Below are 19,118 nucleotides of genomic sequence, written 5' to 3'. Positions count from 1 at the left end.
TGTTTCTCTTCTTACAGAAAAGAAAACAATTCTTTTGTCTTCTACTCAATAAGAAAACAAATATAATTTTTGAACTTTGCCTCCTGGAAAAAGACCCTCACCAGAAATGGACCTGGTAATAATATGTGGCCCTGTGTAAGTCAAGATTATATTGCTGACAAGAAATACATTTCTGTTGTCCCTCATCATCTGTTCTCTGGTTCTGTGTTAGAGCATTGAGAGCAATTAGTTCATGTTGCATTTCTTGGAAGACCTATGTCATAACTTAAGGCAAGGGATTTGGCAGATGACCTGAATAGTGCTACAGTCTTAGAAAGTGAAAACATAGGAAATGAGAGTAACTTAAAAAAAAATACTAATGTGTTAAACCTTCAAATAAACTATTTTAAGGGGCTTGGAATTTTGCCTAGTGGTAGAGTGCTGGCCTGGCATGCACAAAGACACATCCTTGAGAAAGCCCAAGGACAGTGTTTATGCCCTGAGTTCAAGTCTAAGGACTAGCAAAAAACAAACAAAAGAAACACACCTCTTTAAAAGGGTATTGCTATTCACTACATCAAGTCATTTAAAATCTTAACAACTGATAGGACATGAGCCAAATTTGGCATATAGTAGGATTGTTTTAAAGCATCATACCAGCCCAGAAAATCTGATTCTAAAACTTGCATTATAAGCAGTGACATTCTTCAGCCTCTTCATTGAAGTCCTGCTCACTCAGCATCTTTCACCAAGGGACACCAGTGAATCAAGTATCTGAAAGGCTGACCTGGCTTTTTCACAGCCAAACCAGCTACCCCTGTAACCCATTTCCTCTTCAACCACTTGAAAAACAGAAAATATTCATTCATGCATGATGTAAAATCCTAGAAAGTGTTATCGGAAATGATAGCAACTATCCATAAATTTATAAATAAGATGTATATACGGGTGTTTTACTTGGTTTGATGCTCAAGCAGAGGAAACTCTGAAAATAAACCATGAATATGTTCATGTAATATATTTACATTTACATACTTACACTAGCCCAGTTACACATTTACAGATAGACACAAATGTTCTTGGTTTTAAGTTGCCTAAAACAAGATTTGACTTCTAACTTTTAAAGTATTACGTGCACCAGGATATTTAGGCCCTCTGGTAGGTTAAATGGGTATAAAACTATAGGTTAAATGGTAATAACAATAAATTAATTATTGGAAAAAAGGAAGATACAATCAAACATTCACTATAGGTATTTTTTTCTTATAGAAGGAAATAGATGTGAAGTAAGAAAAGAGAAACAAATTTTCTTGAAAACATGTGTAGAATAAGTAGTAAATTTTTACCCTGGTTAATAATCAAACACTTTCTCTTTGCACATTGAGTTACAAAAATTAAGGCGGGACTAAAAGTTGATAAGCTAATAGGTAGTGTGCAATCCCCTATCAGGCTGACCCCAAGCTCCACTCCAAAATTGAGGTCTTATTATAATACCTCCAGCTCAGGGTTCACAATTCTATAAATATCCAAGAATAAATGCCTTCCAGAATGCACTTGCCCATTAAGATGAACTTTTGTCATAATGCATATGCATTATTTACGCCCATGTGTGGTTACTGTTCATTTAAAAATGTAAAATATAATCTGCTACTATAGTAGCATACCACTAGAAAATATAATTAGCAAATTCCAAAAGCAGTTTTGAGATCTAACTTGAAATACAATTAAGTTCCCTTCTGGGAAGAAGATCTCTGTCTTTTAAAAATAGTTTCTTTCATGGTTTCATGGTATTGATCATAAAGTAACTCCTACTTATTATGTCTCAAAATTCCCTATTATTTTGAACAAATAAATAGGATTTACTAAAAAATTTAAAAGCATTTCTAAATATCTACAGATGTTATAATGGACTAATGTAAGTCTATAATAAACACTCATTTTTCCTCCTAAAAATTCTGGGAATCAGAAAAATATATGTTAAAATCCTGTATTATTTACTAATAACTGTAAAGTTACAAGCTATATTACTATCTCCACATCATTTTAATTTTTGTCTTTTAACTTTTCTACTTATCAAAGAATCTTAATGCCAGGGTTACTTTCATCATAATGTTAATTAAAGAGAAAAGGCCATAAAAATTGTAAATGCTAGAGAAATATAAAATCATTTATTTTTGTGTCTGACAAGATGACACTGCAAAATAACAATAACTACAGCACAGATCAATAGCCAAAATGCAAGGTAAAATAATATTGACAAAAATCTCTCAAAGTTCTTATGATGCCTTTTTCTGACTAAAGCAATCTTAAGAAAGCTTTAGAAGGGGATAAAACAAGTCTAGTCAGAACACATCCTGAGGTGAGATCACCGACAAATTTTCATGAAGCCAGGGAATCGTGTTTCCACCCTCTTTGGGGATAATGAAAGAAATGATCTAATAGTATCTAAGAGAATATTCATACATAATTCTTTTAGATTTCTTTATTAATTATGTCAATATAGATGTGTATACTTATGACACACTGAATAATATCATATATCTGAAGTGTGCTTGAAAAACTAATTTTATATAATCATTAGATACTGAGATTTTTTTTGGGGGGGGCTAGTCGTGTGGCTTGAACTCAGGGACTGTGAACTGCATCTAATCTTCATTAGCTTAAGGTTGGCAGTGTACTATTTGAGTAATGCAGCACCACTTTCAGCTTTTCCTGCTTATGTGATACTGAGGAACTGAACCCAGGCCTTCATGCATGCTAGGCAAGCATTCTACCACTGAGCCACATTCCCAGCCCTGAGATTTTTTTGTTGGCATAATATTAATGAAATATCAAGGAAAAATACAATGAGATTTACAAGTATTCATCATGATAAAAAATTAAATGCTGTCTAAATAGTTGACTTAGTTTTAAAAAGTTACTAAAGTAATAGCAAATAAAAACATTACTAGTATCAGTTATAGTCATTTTTTTCTCAACATTTCTAAATATTTCCCCAAACCCTATCAACTGATATTGTACATATATTTATGTTAAAATTTGAAAAATTATGACCAAGTTTTAGATGACAAGATAGCATTAAGGATTGAACTATGAAGAGATATCAAATTAACATATATCAAATAACACATATTCAGTGATGGGAGATACCTCTGAAGTCTGTTTGAAGGAAGCCTTTTGAAAAACTCTTACCAAAATATTAAATAACAAAATTGACATGAGTAAAACAAATAGAAGTATAATAAGCAAAAGAAAATTAATATTGAATAAAACACTTACCTTTTTTTTCCAGATCTTACACACAACTTTCAGGTCAGTCTTGAAATAGGGTCGTAAGTAAATTCAAACCCAGCATCACACTAGAGCAGTCCTGTCAGAAGAGACAATAATTGTCACTGCTTTGAACATAAGTCAAATCTAGAACACTGTCTTTATGGACCAAAATATTTATATTCAACTAAGAAGTTAGTTCATCCGTTAGTTGCGGGTTCTTCAGACATGTACAAAAATGTTTTGAAATATTTTAATTTTAGCAAATTTTAATCCTTTGCTCAAGAAAAACAAAATACCAGTGAAGCAGCCTAAGAATGTTTTTAAAATTAAAGGTTCCACTTACTATTCCTATATAGATTTAGTAGGTTTAAACTTTTGGTGATTGAATTTTATAATTTCTGGAATAAAATTATTTATGTCTTCAGATTCTAAACACAAAACATGACTGATTTCAATTGCCACTTCAACCCATACTCAATAAGCTTTGGAGGCCTTTTTACAATTAACAAATTGGTAGTAATCATAGTCTCCTTATAATCATGTAAGTGTTATTTCAGTGCTTATTTGAATTTATGTTTTCCAGACCAATTTCCTATCTAACCAATACTGTCTTCTTCTAATCTCTTAACTCTGATTAAAGAAGTAAACATTCACCTCATGATTCTCTTTCTTTCTTTCTTTCTTTCTTTCTTTCTTTCTTTCTTTCTTCCTTTTCTTTCTTTCTTTCTTTCGTCCTTTCTTCCTTTCCAGTTTTTGCTTTGTTTTGCTTTGGTTTTGGTCATGGGGCTTGAACTCTGGGCACTAACCCAGAGCCCTTCAACTCATTACTAGTGCTCTACCACTTAGGCCACAGCACCACTTCTAGTTTTCTGGTGGTTAATTTGAGATAAGAGTCTCAAGGCCTTTAATGTCTGGGCTGGCTTTGAACCTTGAGCCTAAGATCTCAGACTCTTGAATAGCTAGGATTACAGGTATGAGCCACCGCACTGGGCTTAAACTCCTCTTTTTATATTTCAGCATTTTTATTGCATCTGTTCACATTTCTTTTAATACTAAAATATAACAAAATAGCAAGCCCTACACCTCACATTACTTGTGTAAATCTTTTTTTCATAATTAATTTCTGCCTTCTGTATGTTATCAAAGGGAATAGATATATTAAAAACAAAAAATAAGACAAAATTATTCACTTAAGTCCATATTGGATTACAGTTCATTTTCCATATTCATGGATTTCAATTTTTTCAAATCAGTTTTCTATTTTTAAAGAAAGTTCACAAACCTATTTTAAGAGTATATTATAAAATGTCTAATAATATTCTAGTAATTTTTTACAATGAGTACAAAGTGTAAAAGTCCATAAATTACACAGTGAATAAAACTTAGTTAATAGCATGAGATCATATGACCTAGTGATGGCATATTTGTTTTAGTTTGTGGAAGTATACTATCATAGGATAGTATAGTATCAAAATATCATAGGATACTGCCTCTTTATGTCTCAGATTAATCCCTGTCATTAAGTAATGATTGAGATTATAAAAATATACTGCAAAGCCTAGTTTGGATTCATGCATATAGTTTGGAACTAAACTAGCCTGTATTTGGAAAGCTGCATATATTCTAATATCTAACATCATTTTTAAAACAGGGGTTGTCTTGCCACATTGGAAAGAAAACATATGCAAATACGACAAAAAATAAATGTGGCACTTTATCACATATTAGATTGACTTAGATTGACTTAGATAGATTAAAAAGTTAAAGGCTCTGCAATGAACAAAAGATATAGAACCAACCCAGATGTCCCTCAGGTGATGAGTGGATCAACAAAATGTGGTATTTATACACAATGGAATTTTATGCTGCTGTCAGAAAGAACGACATTGCCCCATTTGTAAGGAAATGGAAAGACTTAGAAAAAAATCATATTAAGTGAAGCCAGACCCAAAGGAACATAGGCTCAATGGTTTCCCTCATTTGTCATATGTCTCATATTGTTACAGTATTTCACTTTGTTATCTGATATATTGGATAAGTGCGTATTTGGTTATTTGAAATTGGATAGGGAAGGGGGGAAAGCAAGATGAGGGGTGTGGGTGGGGGAGAGGGAAATGGGGACCAAGACATGATAAAAAAAAAAGTTAAAGGCTCTACATTTCTGTCCATAAAAGAAATGCAAATCAAAACAACTCTGAGATTTCCCCTCACTCCAGTTAGAATGGCCATAAACAAGAAATCTAATAACAACAGATGCTGGAGGGGATGTGGCCAAGAGGGATCATTACTACACTATTGGTGGGAGTGTAAACTTGTCCAACCACTATGGAAAGCAGTATGGCGGTTCCTCAAAAGACTAAACGTAGAACTCCCCTATGACCCAGCAATTCCACTACTTGACATTTACCCTAATGTCCAGAAACAAGGGTATATTAAACCCACTAAGCACAGATATGTTCATTGCAGCACTGTTAACTATAGCAAAGATATGGAACCAAGGCAGATGCCCCTCAGTAGATGATTGGATTAAGAAGATGTGGTATTTATACACAATGGAATGCTATGCTGCCATCACAAAGAAGGACATCATCCTATTTGTAAAGAAATGGAAAGACCAGGAAGAAAATCATAATAAGTGAAGTAAGCCAGACTCAAAGGAACATACGCTCAATGGTTTCCCTCATTTGTAATAATTGGTACACATCTAGGACTCTCCTAGCAGATGATTACAATAGCTCAAAAGATGTACACATAAGGTCCTATAGGATGAGACCAAATGAAAGGAACCCTATGACATGGAAACAAGTGCTTTATCTTGTGTGATTGTCCTTCTTAATGTTCTTTTTCTGCCCTTTGGTTAATCTCACACTGTTACAATATCTGATGTTGTTACCTAGTATATTGTATATATGTTTATTTCTTTATTTGAAAAAGGAAAAAGATGGGGGAAACACGATGATTGGGAGGGGTGGGGGGAGCAAAATGAGGACAAAAACATGAGGAGGTGTATCAATGAGGGAGAAGTAATGCACTCTCTACCTAGAAAATGCAACTGTAACCCCTCTATACATTACCTGGACAATAAAAATAATTTTAAAAATTTAAGTGTGTTTTAACTTTCCAAAATGAATTAAAATTAGAAAATTTTTGAGACCTAGAAATAGCAATACCAAGAAAAATAAAATCTGGAAAGTATATAGTACAAGGCATAAAACTGATGAATTCGAATAAAAGAAAATGATAAATTTTCAGTAACGTATAACATAGGTTACGTGTTTTGCATAAACTGAGAATGTACTCATCATAAAACAAACTTAACTATCAATGTATGACTGCATGAAGAAAATATTCTATATATACAGTATAGGAAAAGACATGGAATTGAAAAAAGAAAATGTTCCAATATAGAAGGATTTGAAAGATACTATGATGATGGAAATAAGCCAGGCAAAGAGAGACAAGTAATGATCTTACTGAAAAAGTTTGCCCCTTAGAAAAAAGTAGAGGAACAAGTACCATATTCTCTTTCTATTAAGAGATGTCTATAATAAAGGTAAAAATTTCAGTTAGACTAGAAGAATAAGATTCTCAATTGGCTGCACTATTGGAGGATTACAGTCAATACAAAATATAATTCAAATTTAGCAAAAACCCCACATTTTTAAATGTTCTCATCACAAAAATGTTGGTAAACTGATAGATATATTACTGGCTGTCTCTTTCATGTATAAATGGCTCAAATCCTCATATTTTGTTACAAAAACATTCCTGACAACCATTTGTTCATTAAAAATATAACCTGAAGCTGGTACAGGTGACTTCAGCTGTAAGACTTGTTATTCGGGAGTCTAAGATCTGAGGATACCTGTTCAAAATCAACACCAGTGTCTGAAAAGTTGAAATGTAGCAGACTATTAGCCCTGAACCATAAAAGCTCAGGGACAGTGCTCAGCATTCAAGCCTTAGAACCAGCACACATGCACATACATAAAATATAGCTAGGGGTAGTGTCTAACAGCTACTTGGGAGGTAAAGTTTAACAAGATCACAATTTGTGGCCTGCCTGGGAAAAAAGCTAGCAAGACCCTACATCAGCCAATATGGTGAAGTTTACCTTTTATCTAAGCTATTTGGAATCAAAGGTAGGAGGATTAAAATCTAATTCCTAAAAGATAAAATGCATAAAGTTATATTTTTTTAAATTATGAAAGTAACATGGATCAGGGTTAGAGTGCCTATCTAGCAAGCACAAGGCTCTGAATTTAACTCTCAGTATCATTAAAAAATAAAGAAAGAAAGAAAGAAAAGAAGGAAGGAAGGAAGGAAGGAAGGAATAAAGAACGAAAACCAGGCACAGGTACTTGCACCTGTAATTCTAACTACACCAGGAGTTGAGATTTGTAGGATGCATCTTTTTAATATTATTTTATTATTATGGTAATCTATAGAGGGGTTACAGTTTGATTCATCAGGTAATGGGTACATTACTTCTAACACATTGATACCCCTTCACATGTTTTATCCCAGTTTCTCTCACACCATGCCCTCCCATTCATCTTGTTTTCCCCCTTCCCTTTCCATTAAGAAGAGCAATCACATAGATAAACCTCTTATTCACAAATCCTAGAGTTCATTTAATTTAGTCTAATTCTACATTACTTTATTTACATATGTTTTGAGCTATTGTGATCCTCTGCTAGGAGAGTCCTAGATGCATGTTAATTATTACAAATGAGGGAAACCATTGAGCCTATGTTCCTTTCGGTATGGCTTACTTCACTTAATATGACTTTTTCTAAGTCTTTCCATTTCCTTATAGGATGCATCTTTAGGATGAGATTCTATCCTCAAAATTAAAATGAAGCGCTAGAGATATGGTTCAAGTGGTATATTAGCATCCTAGTAAAAAGGCAGATCAAACTCAAGATCCTAAGTTCCAACCTCAGTACTGTCAAAAAACAAAATTAAAATGTTTCATTGATAACACATAATAGTGAATAAAATGATTATATTCAAATGTTTATATTTGATTTGATGACTCATATTTTAAGAATTTAATCCACCATGGGAAAATAAGATAGACTGGATGAGACAAGACCTAAACCACAGAAGCTAAGAATAGTTATCTTATTTACCCATTTCCAGACATATTTCCTTGTTGCCAAATGTTCATTCATTGACTGTGTGTCTAGGTTCTAGGACTGAAACACAGTCTTGCTATAGTAAAGAGTAATTAAATAAAGAACATGGATGGGCAGGTACTTCCATATATAATGATGGGAATCACAGAAAGGAAGGAAGGAAGGAAGGAAGGAAGGAAGAAAGAAAGAAAGAAAGAAAGAAAGAAAGAAAGAAAGAAAGAAAGAAAGAAAGAGGAAGGAAGGAAGGAAGGAAGGAAGGAAGGAAGGAAGGAAGGAAGGAAGGAAGGAAGGAAGGAGGGAAGGAAGGAAGGAGGGAAGGAAGGAAGGAAGGAAAGACAGATAAATGGAGGCACAGCAAACAAGTGAAGAATGTTTCCTTTATGAAATGGTCCCTTTGTAATTTATATTTAGGGATTTCTATTGTAATTTCTTCTAGCTTTTAAAATTGGGTTACATATTTATTTATAGTTTGCTATGATAGAAGCAGAACCATGTCACTCAAACATTCCTAAGCAGTTTAACCTGTGCTCTTTAAAGAACTATATTGAGCAAAGTGAATACTTATTAGGTAAGATTTTAAAGCAACTCATTAATAGAAAATAGATTTAGTTGGCTAATGTGCTCCTTGGAACTCTTTGTTAATATTTTTTAATCATTTTGTCTTCTAATGAGCAAATGGAAGATACTTCTAAAAAGACATTTTAAATAATTATTTTCTAAACAAAAGAAAATTTACATCACATAGAGCTTAAGGCCCAAACAAGTGTCTTTTTCAATTCTATTTCAAAACAATATAATAGGTGTCAAGTGAAGTTCATGATTTAGAATAATATACTAAAAAATTAGAGTAAATAAATAAAATGCATCATTAATGGGTCATAATGCATAATTGTTGAAAAATAAAAGTTACACTAATATTTTAAACATTTTCCTACTGTGTAGTGCAAACCTTTTGAGATAATGGTGATAACTAATTATACTATTATTTCAAAACAAGCTAGTTAACTAGAGCCAAACAGGAGAAAGCAGATAGCAGTCAAGTGGTGAAGAAGACTGATAGAATAAGAAGCATCTTATTGAAAAGGAATAAGACAATAAAGTCTTTTAAAGGCAGTAAATGCCCAGGGATAATTCTGTTTATACCAGTGATGAGTGCCATTATCATAAAATACATAACCATATACATCTGAGGAAGATAATTTTTGGAATATAAAATTTATTTTTATTTTTTATTTATTTCTGTTATTGTTCTTATAGAGGGATTACAATTACCTTTTTAGGAAACAAGCATTGTTGTTTATGTTCAAACTATATCTTCAAAACAAACCTTCACTTCCTCTCTCATCTTTTTCATGCTTCCTTTAAATTAGTGAGAAATCTACAGCAGTGGAAATCCAGAAACAAATACAAGAAAGTTAAATGTGTACACATACGTGCACACAAAATAAGCTGTTATTGAGTGTTTCCATGAAGCATTTTTTATTCTTTTGTTAAAAGCAACAATAGTACCATGGATTCATGACACCAAAAATAAGTGACCTACTAACGCAAAGGTTATCTCTTCTATAGATTCTCTTAGAGTCTGTAATTGGTTTCCTTCATTTTAGTTGTGAGGAGAGTAAATGTTGTCAATTATCAGAGAACCAGTGGCCCTTAAGAAACAAGAGTTCTGAGAACATCAGAAGCAACAATTTTCAATTCTACTTCAGAAAGAATCTGCCGTGCTAGTGCTTAATACACCATATTCTCACAGATGCTGCATCTTTCTGGAAGAAGGAAGTCTAACATTGAACTTGTGCAGATACTTGAGCAGTAGTTTTCAAAATGTGAACATTGCTCTACTCAATCTGAATTTTAATTGGAATACTTGCTGAGATACCTTTTGGAAATAATTTTTTTCTAATATTGCCCCCGGTGAGTAGGATTCATGTACACAAATATTCACTACTACCTATGTCTTTAACTCCCCTTCCTACAGATTATTCCAAAGTACAATATCTCATTGATTATTGTTATCTGAAGTTCCATACATAAGAATGACTATTCCAATTTATGTGCTTCATAAAAATCTGGTGGCTTGGTAAATGAAATGTGGTACATGAATATAATGCAATAATATTTAGCCATATAAAGGCAAAAAATTCTAACAAGCTAGAACACATATGAATCATGTAGATATTTTGTGATCTGTATCTAAAGTTTCTTTGTAAAACTGAGAAATCTTTAAATCAAAGATGAGACCATTACACATTCTACCAACATCATGTCAAAGATGGCATTATCAAATATAATTTAGCTTCTAGACAATCCTATTGTATATGCATGAGTGAGTAAAAATGTGAAGAAATGCAAATAAATTTAAATATACATATGAAAAGACTTTTAATCTTGTAGTCCTTGAAAATGTTTTAGGACCCACTTTTTCCTGGACTCACTTTAAAATCTCCTGAGTTACAGAGAGATGTGAAGAAGATAGAGGTGTAATATGTCCAGCATTACTGAAGGCCAAGCTACATGATTTCAAACAAAAATATTAAGACTGTTTGGCTTAACAGTCATGGTTGTAAGTTGAGTTTTAGAGAATTTATTTAAAACAGAAATAGATGAGCAATCCTGGGAAGACAGGCTGCAAACCAGCTAAAAGCCTATAAAAGAGTTTACCAGGAAGAATTAATAAGTAAGTACATGGAGACAATGTGGAAGAAGAAAGAAGCAAAAGCTTCTTAAAGGTGTCACTAGCTTGACAAAGGATAAGATGTAGCATAGTATAATAAAATGAGCAAGGTGGTAAAGGAAAGTCAAAAGAAGAATAAATTTCAGCGGAGTACTAAGAAATTTTGCCAAATATTTTAAAGATGAAGAAAGTGACCGTTCAAAAAAGAAGAGAAAAGAAGTCTCAAAGTATGTGAGAATGCATAAGAAGATGGAAGCCATGAATAATTTGGGGGTCTATAATGAAGAAAAGGAGGTCATGAAGTGTTTGGAGATTCTATTTTTTTTTTTTGCTAAAGTGTTTGACCAAACTGTAAAGTTAAAAGAAAACTGGTAGGCAAGGCAGTACTAGCACAATAGAGATGACTCATTGGTATTTCGATAACAAATTTAAAAATAGAAGAGTAGTGTGTGTGTGTGTGTGTGTGTGTGTGTGTGTGTAAGACATGTCAAAATGAAACCCCATGTACAACTAATTAATACTAATAAACAAAAATTAATTTAAAATTTAAAAAGAGAGATATCAAATGGAAGAAAGCAGTGATGAAGAAAAGGCAAGAAGGGATATGATAATGAAGGAAAGTTTCAGAGAGGCTTGGAAACAATTTATGTCAAGAGAATAGATAGACTCCCTTGGGTGCTCCCTGCTATAGAGACAGGCTGCATTTTCTGCAGTAGCAGCAGAATCATAAGTGTCATATGCAAGGCCGGAGGACAGAAGTTTAACCCTTTGGAGGCCTGGTCACTGGGATTATTTTTTACTTCAGTGAAGTGAAGAACATTTTCATGAATGATCTCAACTCCAGGAATCTATTAAATGGCAAATTCAATGCCACAGTCAAGGCTGAGAACAGGAAGATTGTCAACAACAGGAAGTCCAGGAATGAGATGCTGTCATCATCAAGCATGCCATCATCATCTCCCCCTCCTCCCCCTGTGATGATGACATCATGTTTGTGATAGACATGACCTTTATACACATACACATACACACATATATACATACACACATGTATACACACACACACACACACACACATATAGTTTTCAAGATTGTCATCAATGACTTGAATCACCAACTGCTTAGCCCCTCAGGATGTCATCCCTAACATCATCCTAAATTTTGGCCAGAAATAGTGGCATATCAGGGCTACCAGGGACCTTGAAATAGCATCCTTACATCTATTGTTGCTGTAAAGCTGTGGGCAACAACATGTGTGAGATGAATGAGTGATTCACTATCAGAGCCACATGGATGCCCACACCAATAGGTCAATGGTAGATCTGACTATTCATCTCAAGAAACCTGTCACAAAAATGACCTCAAGAAGAAGCCTGCAAACATCTTAAGGTTCATTATAGTACATCCTGGCTTACATCAAGGACCAGGTTGACTCTCGTGATTTTTACAATAATGTTCTTCTGCTTTTGAAGTGAGGGATGTCATTGCCATCGATGACCACCATGTCAAGCTCAGTTCTTTTTTAAGCCATGGGAATTTGACTATAGCAATTGGGTGATGTACTTTGTTTCACATTCCCCCAAGGAATAAGAGATCCTAGACTAGCAGAAAACTCTAGAAAGACACAAGAGAAAGGTCCTTACCTAAGGCAGGGAAGCCCCTGCCTCTACCCATTTCCCAGTACTGGCAATCTTCTCTCTTCACATTTTTGGTCCCAATTTCTTGGAGAAGTGAGGGAGCTTATAGAGTCTAGCATTGTCACATGCCACACATGCACTCAGAAAAATAAAGGATAGATAGAAATGTTTATTATAAGAAAAGAAGTCTCTCTTTTCCTTTGAGATAGAACTAAAGAAGAAAGTTTAAGAGTGCAGGGAATTAGCTGATCATCACTGATTAGTTAACATTGTCACTATTCATGTGTATAGTCAACAGGAAAGGGAGAATAAAATAAATTAAAACTTGAAGGCTCTGCTTGGAATGCTAATGGAAAATAGTTAATAATCATAACAATATTTATACCACAAGTAAATTGTCCAGTAATGCTATTGAAAATGTCAACAAATACAGAGTCCTTAAGTAACTACATACTTCAAGTAATTAAATTTTAGTTATTTAAGCACATTATCCAGATTTTAATTGTTTAAGAAATATGTATGGCTAATAGTTAACATACTGGACAATGTCTGTATATCACTGAACATCTGTATCACAACTGTAAATTTGATTAGATATAACTTCAATGGATAGAATAACAAGGGTAGAAATGAATGCATTCTATAGTAGCTAGTATTTCTTAATATGTCATGGGATTATCATGCAATTATCATTTTTGATGTCATGTGCAACTATAATGATAGATTCTACTATAGTTCTATTTTACATATTATGAGAAAAAAAGTAAATTGCTTTTCTTTACATGGTAGCAGAAGCAAGACTTAACTGTAGAATTTCTGGGTAAGAAGTTTCCATTCTGACAATATAAAAATGGTGGACAAAAATCTTTTGACAGTGAATCTATTTTGGTATCTTACAGATAAATAGCCTTTTCTTCCCCTTATTCCAATGCCATAAAATACAACAGGAAGAAAAGTGGAGAAAAATACATGAACAAATTAGTGAATGAAAACAGAATGTGCATACAGCTTAAAAGTACTATCTTATGTTTTAGATTGGAAACTGAAAAATTGTAAAGAAAAAGTGATTGTGGTAATTTTTAAGTAACCCAATTTACTTCATTAGTGGCTTCTTGTCAGGTGAGAAAATTACTGTTGTCATGGAAACCACCACAATACTACTCTTTTACACTTATATAACACCTTTCATCTGATGAGCTCAAAAAGACTCATAAACATTAATTCATTAATAGTCCTTTTATTGAAAGTGCATCAAAATTTATCTAATGGCATACAACAACAATTGCATATCAAACAAAAGGAAATTTTATTGCTCTCTAACAGCTTCACACAGATTACGGACCATCTCTTAGTACTTAAGAAGAAAGACAGTAATCTTCCACAGCATTCACCTTCTTGTTTCTTGTACCAAACTGAAAACTATCTCCTATTGTTTTATTGTCAAAAATCTGCAGATCCTCTTCCACCCACTCTTTAATTTCTTTCTTCATGCTTTCAGTTAATTGCGTGGGAATAACGTTTAAAACATGATTACACGGAGTTACCTGTGCAGTTCCAACCAGTAAGATATTCTGGTTCTTTCTTTAAAGTATGTATGACCTCATTTTAAATTGGGAGGAACAAAAGCAAAATGTGGAATTTGTGCATGTGTGTGTTTAATAAAAAGTTTAAAAAAATTGAAAAGTGTAAGACCCTTACTTATTCAAAATGGGTTTATTTTGGAATTATTAAATATAAAGAATAAGGATATGCAGGAGTATGATGAAATTTAAGGTTCATAGGCATAGAAAACCTGGGTAATAAATATATACTTACTGTTGTAGTATCAGTACTTAAAATTAAATAAAATAGTAGGTCAGAAAAAAATTAGGTTAGTGAGACTGTCTATAAAATAATATTTTGTTGTCAATAGAGTCCGAGAGAGATAATTATGGAAACTAAAATTTCTTGAAACTTGGACTGTAAAATAAGTTTCTTTCAATAGGATCTATCAATTAGAAAGTAAGCAAAGCCTTTTGAAACCTGGTTATATTTTTCAGGTGGCATACTTTGCTAATTTTCCAGATAGTATCATTTTACTATATTCTTTTGGTCAAATTAATCCTCAAAGTCACTCACTCCCCAGTCAAGGATATGAAGGGAAAACCTGAAAAGTCACATCATAGAGCACAGACGTTCAAGGATGGAAATCATTCTAAAATTAATAATCTCTCAGTTTATTATAAAGGATACTGTGTTTTAGAGTTTTATTCAATATTATTATTAGGATATCCCATCATTAACAAACTCATCATTTTATAACCATATATCTTCTCTCCACGCCCCTCATCCGGTCGGGGGTTCTGGGCCACTGACCCTGAGCTCTTCAGCATAAGGCTGGCCTCTACCCCTTGAGCCACAGCGCCACTTCCAGGTTGGGGTGGTTATTTGGAAATAAGAGTCTCATGGATTTTAGTGTCCCAGCTGCCTTTGAACAGGAACTCGCAGATCTGAGCTTCCTGAGTAGCTAGCTAGGATTACAGGCGTGAGCCACTGGCGCCGACTTTAATCTCATTAATCTTTGGTATTTTCCTCTGTCAGTTTTTGAGCTATTGCAACTATTTTTTACCATAAGGATCCCATTAATTTCTTCCCTGTTAATCATTTTCCCCCAGCACACCACACACAAGCACGCGCGCACGCGCACACACACACACACACACACACACACACACACGCAATTTACTTCTCCCCACTGTTGTTTAAGGTCTGATAAGATCACCCTGTACTCTCAAAACAGGGGCTGGTAAGAAGGTAACAGACATTTCTGAACCTCAAAGAGTTATCTCTACTTTTTCTCTGCTTATTATACTCTGATTACTTCTCATCCATTCTAGTTAAGGAATAACTTTGTATGGAAAACGATACTATGATGAGATTAGGGAAATTATTTTAACTTCAGTAATTCATCTATTTTGCAGTGTTAGATCACTAAACATATTGGTCCAAAGAGTCTTAATTTTTATTTCATATTTTTTGTTGTTGTTATCAAGGAGCATACAAAGGGGTTACAAAATTCTGTAAGTCATAGTGTATATGCCTATGTAAAATGCCAGGGTAAAAAAAAATCCCTAAATCAGGTATTAGCTAAAATACTTTTTGCACTGTGTCACAATTCCTCTGTTTTCCCCAGTTTCCTCCTTCCATCCCTGTATACAAGTGACATAGTTCAGTTTTTACCAAGTGTATATTGTATATCTGACTGTATCTATTCACCTTCCTCCTTCCATTTCTATTTGCCCTATTATCCCCTTAAAAGACAAAAATAAGAAAACCAAAACCAGAACCCCAATAACACAAATTAAAACAAACATAACAAAAATAAAAATAGTGATAAAACTTGCTTCTATTTTCTGGTATTCATTTTGATAAACAGTATTTTAGATGTTTAGAAGAAAGACACATTTAGATTCATCCCCTAAGAGATTAACCTCCTTCAATCTGTTTGTGTGTAGGTGCATAGAACTCTGAATAAGTTATCATATCCAGTTATATTTTAGGTCTAGTTTCCTATGTGGCTTAAAACATGTACCATATTATTATCTGAGCTTTGATTACCCCCTAACCTTATTTGTTCTAGGTCCATCCAATTCCCTGCAAGTGACATAACATTATTCCAAATGAAATTCCATTGGGTATATGTACCACATTTTTTTTGATTCACTCACCTATTGTAGGGCATTGAGCTGTTTCCATAACTTTGGTACTGTAAGTAGTGCTACAATGAATATGGATCTGTAAGTGTCCTTACCATATCCTGGCTTGTAATTCTCTGGTTAGATGCCAAAGACTGGTACAAAGGAGAATTTTAATGGCTTATTTAATACAAACAGTATTAAAATAGCTTAGAATGGATATACTTTTATAGTTCTTGTCTTTAGATTTTTTTGCTGTTCATCAATAACTTTGTATCTTATTTGTATTCTCCTAGTCCCTTCTACTACTGTTCAACTGTTGAAATGGTCATCAAAAGGTATGAAGTTGATCGAAGAGTCTCAGACATTACTTTAGAACAAGCTTATTCCTTTTATGAAAGATGCATCTATATTTGACTTTGTAAGATAATAAATTCAGGAAAAAACCCAAAGGGGAGCTCTAACATACTCTTCTACAATATAGGAATTTTATACTAAATAAGACTATAATATTCTACACTACAAGTGGAAGCCACATCCCATAGGAAATGAAGATGCTAAAATATTAATAGCTTGCCAAGTTTTCTAAGCATACTTATGGAACTTTAAATTTCACTACACTTGAAGCACTGTAAATCATTATGTTACTGTAAATGAAACTTTTTAGATGTTCTTCAGCTAGTATTTCTGATTTTTAAAGACTTTATTAACTTTGATTTTTACATCATATTTCAAATGATGTGATTAACAAACAAGTATTCAAGAAGGGAATCTCTATATACAATCACTGGCACTTAGATTTTAGAATATAATTAAAATTAGTCTGAGGGTTTGTATGTCATAGATACATATTTATCTATGTAATAAAAATTATGTCTATAGAGTCATAAATTTTTATGTCTATGTAGTTGTGTTTATATTTCCAATACCATGTCCATAGCTTAGGGTCCACAAATATTGAGTCATCGCTGTTGTACTATTTGGATCTAGTAGCCGCATATTAAGGATACCTTGCACCTTTTGTTTCTTTGGTCTTGAGTTACCTCACTCAATATGATTCACTCTAGATTCATCCACTTCCTTGTGAATGCCATTATTTTATCTTGTCTGTGGTTATGTAGAATACTAAATTGTTTGTATCCATTCATCTGCAGTAGGGCATCTGGATTGTTTCAAGATAGAAGTGTTTTACCTAAACACAGCACTTTATCAGTCATACAGAGTCTGTTATAAGCACTGCTATGAGGTTAGCAATATTTTATAATACAATGACAATAATTGGCTGATAAATGAGGAATGCAATTACTGATAGTCTTATTTGTGGTCTGTTTCTCTCAACTTCAGAGCATGCACATTGCCAATGTTTTTGTTCTTGTGATTGTGTCTGTTTTGCAATCCTAAAAGAAACATCAATTGCCAATCCATTGAAAGATTTTCAATACTGCCATTTGAACTTTGGGGCTCATGTATGTCATGAAAGCACTAGTGTTTACCATAGTTTGAACAAAAATAATTCTCTTCACTTACTCAACAAATGTGTACTCAATAGTTTTCATGTCATGGGAACCATAAATGACTGAAAGCAGTGATGGGTCTTTGTTTCTCACAGGGAAACTGAGATTGATACAGGGAAATAATCATCATAGATGAGAAATATTTAATCATTATTCCATGTTTCAAGAGATCTGCTCTACCAGCTAGTTAAAAATGATTAATATATTATAATGAACAATGATTACAACAGTACATTGTATTTTGAATATTATACTACCACATAGATATGTATAATTATCACATAAATTTTTTTGGAAGTACTGGAATTTGAAATCAGGACTTCATTTTTGCCATGCAAGAACTCTACCTTTAAGCTGTACCTGCAGACACAGCTTATTATTGCTATTATTATTGCTATTATATCGTTGGTGGTGTTAAGGTTATTATTTTTGTTATTATTTTAGGAAGATTTCAACTTTATGTCTGAGCTGGGTCAGGATCATGATCTTCTTATTTACAATTATTTCATAGATTGAATGGCAGGTACATGTCACTTTCCCCAATTTTTAAAATTAATTATCATGGAGTCTAACAAACTTTTGTCATGAACTGGCTCCAAATTGTCATCCTCCCAATTCCCACCCCTTATCAAAGATATTTTTTACCAGTCCTGGGGTTTGAACTCAGGGCCTGAGCACTACCCTTGGACTTCTTCCTCAAGTCTAGCATTCTACCTCTTGAGCCACAGCACTACTTCCAGCATTCTCTATGTATGTGGTACTGAGAAATCAAACCCAGGATTCTGTGCATGCTAGGCTAACATTCTACCCCTAGGCCAAACTCCCAGCCCATCAAAGATATTTTAACTCATATTTGATCACTATATATTACATGAGTATCAAATTATCTCAATTATTATGACTAAGAAATATTTAGACGACAAAATCATGATTAAGTTTCAACAAATGAGAGAAACCATTAAGAAATATGAGGTATGTCAAGAGTGATGACATTTCTGTCATCATAAGCATTCAGGAGGCTGCTTCAGAAGGATCAAGAAATGCTTGTTGGTTTGGCTGAATTGTGACTTCAAGACTATGTAAATCCAAGATTTAGTCTTAAAGTCACAATACATATATAAGAGATTTACATAGTGTATATGCCATTTTACAAACACTATAAGAAATAAAGAATAAAGTAATAAAAGGTAAGTACTCATAAGTTGGCACGAGAGAACCTGTTTATC

The 19,118-nt window shown here is 33.4% G+C and overlaps 1 protein-coding gene across 1 annotated transcript in view; it reads right to left on the bottom strand.

The window, feature by feature from the left end:
* Foxp2 (forkhead box P2) overlaps positions 1 to 19,118 on the bottom strand; it is a 437,066-nt gene that overhangs the window by 339,904 nt on the left and 78,044 nt on the right. The window contains exon 2 of the mRNA XM_090333180.1: positions 3,259 to 3,349. The gene's annotated coding sequence lies outside the window, so the exon portion shown is untranslated. The remainder of the gene's footprint in view (positions 1 to 3,258; positions 3,350 to 19,118) is intronic.

Source organism: Megascapheus bottae, chromosome 5 (assembly GCF_031878675.1).
Source record: "Megascapheus bottae isolate mThoBot1 chromosome 5, mThoBot2.hap1, whole genome shotgun sequence".
Lineage (NCBI taxonomy): Eukaryota > Metazoa > Chordata > Mammalia > Rodentia > Geomyidae > Megascapheus > Megascapheus bottae.
The sequence above is the reverse complement of the archived record's forward strand: the minus strand, read 5'-3'. Positions and strand labels throughout refer to the sequence as shown.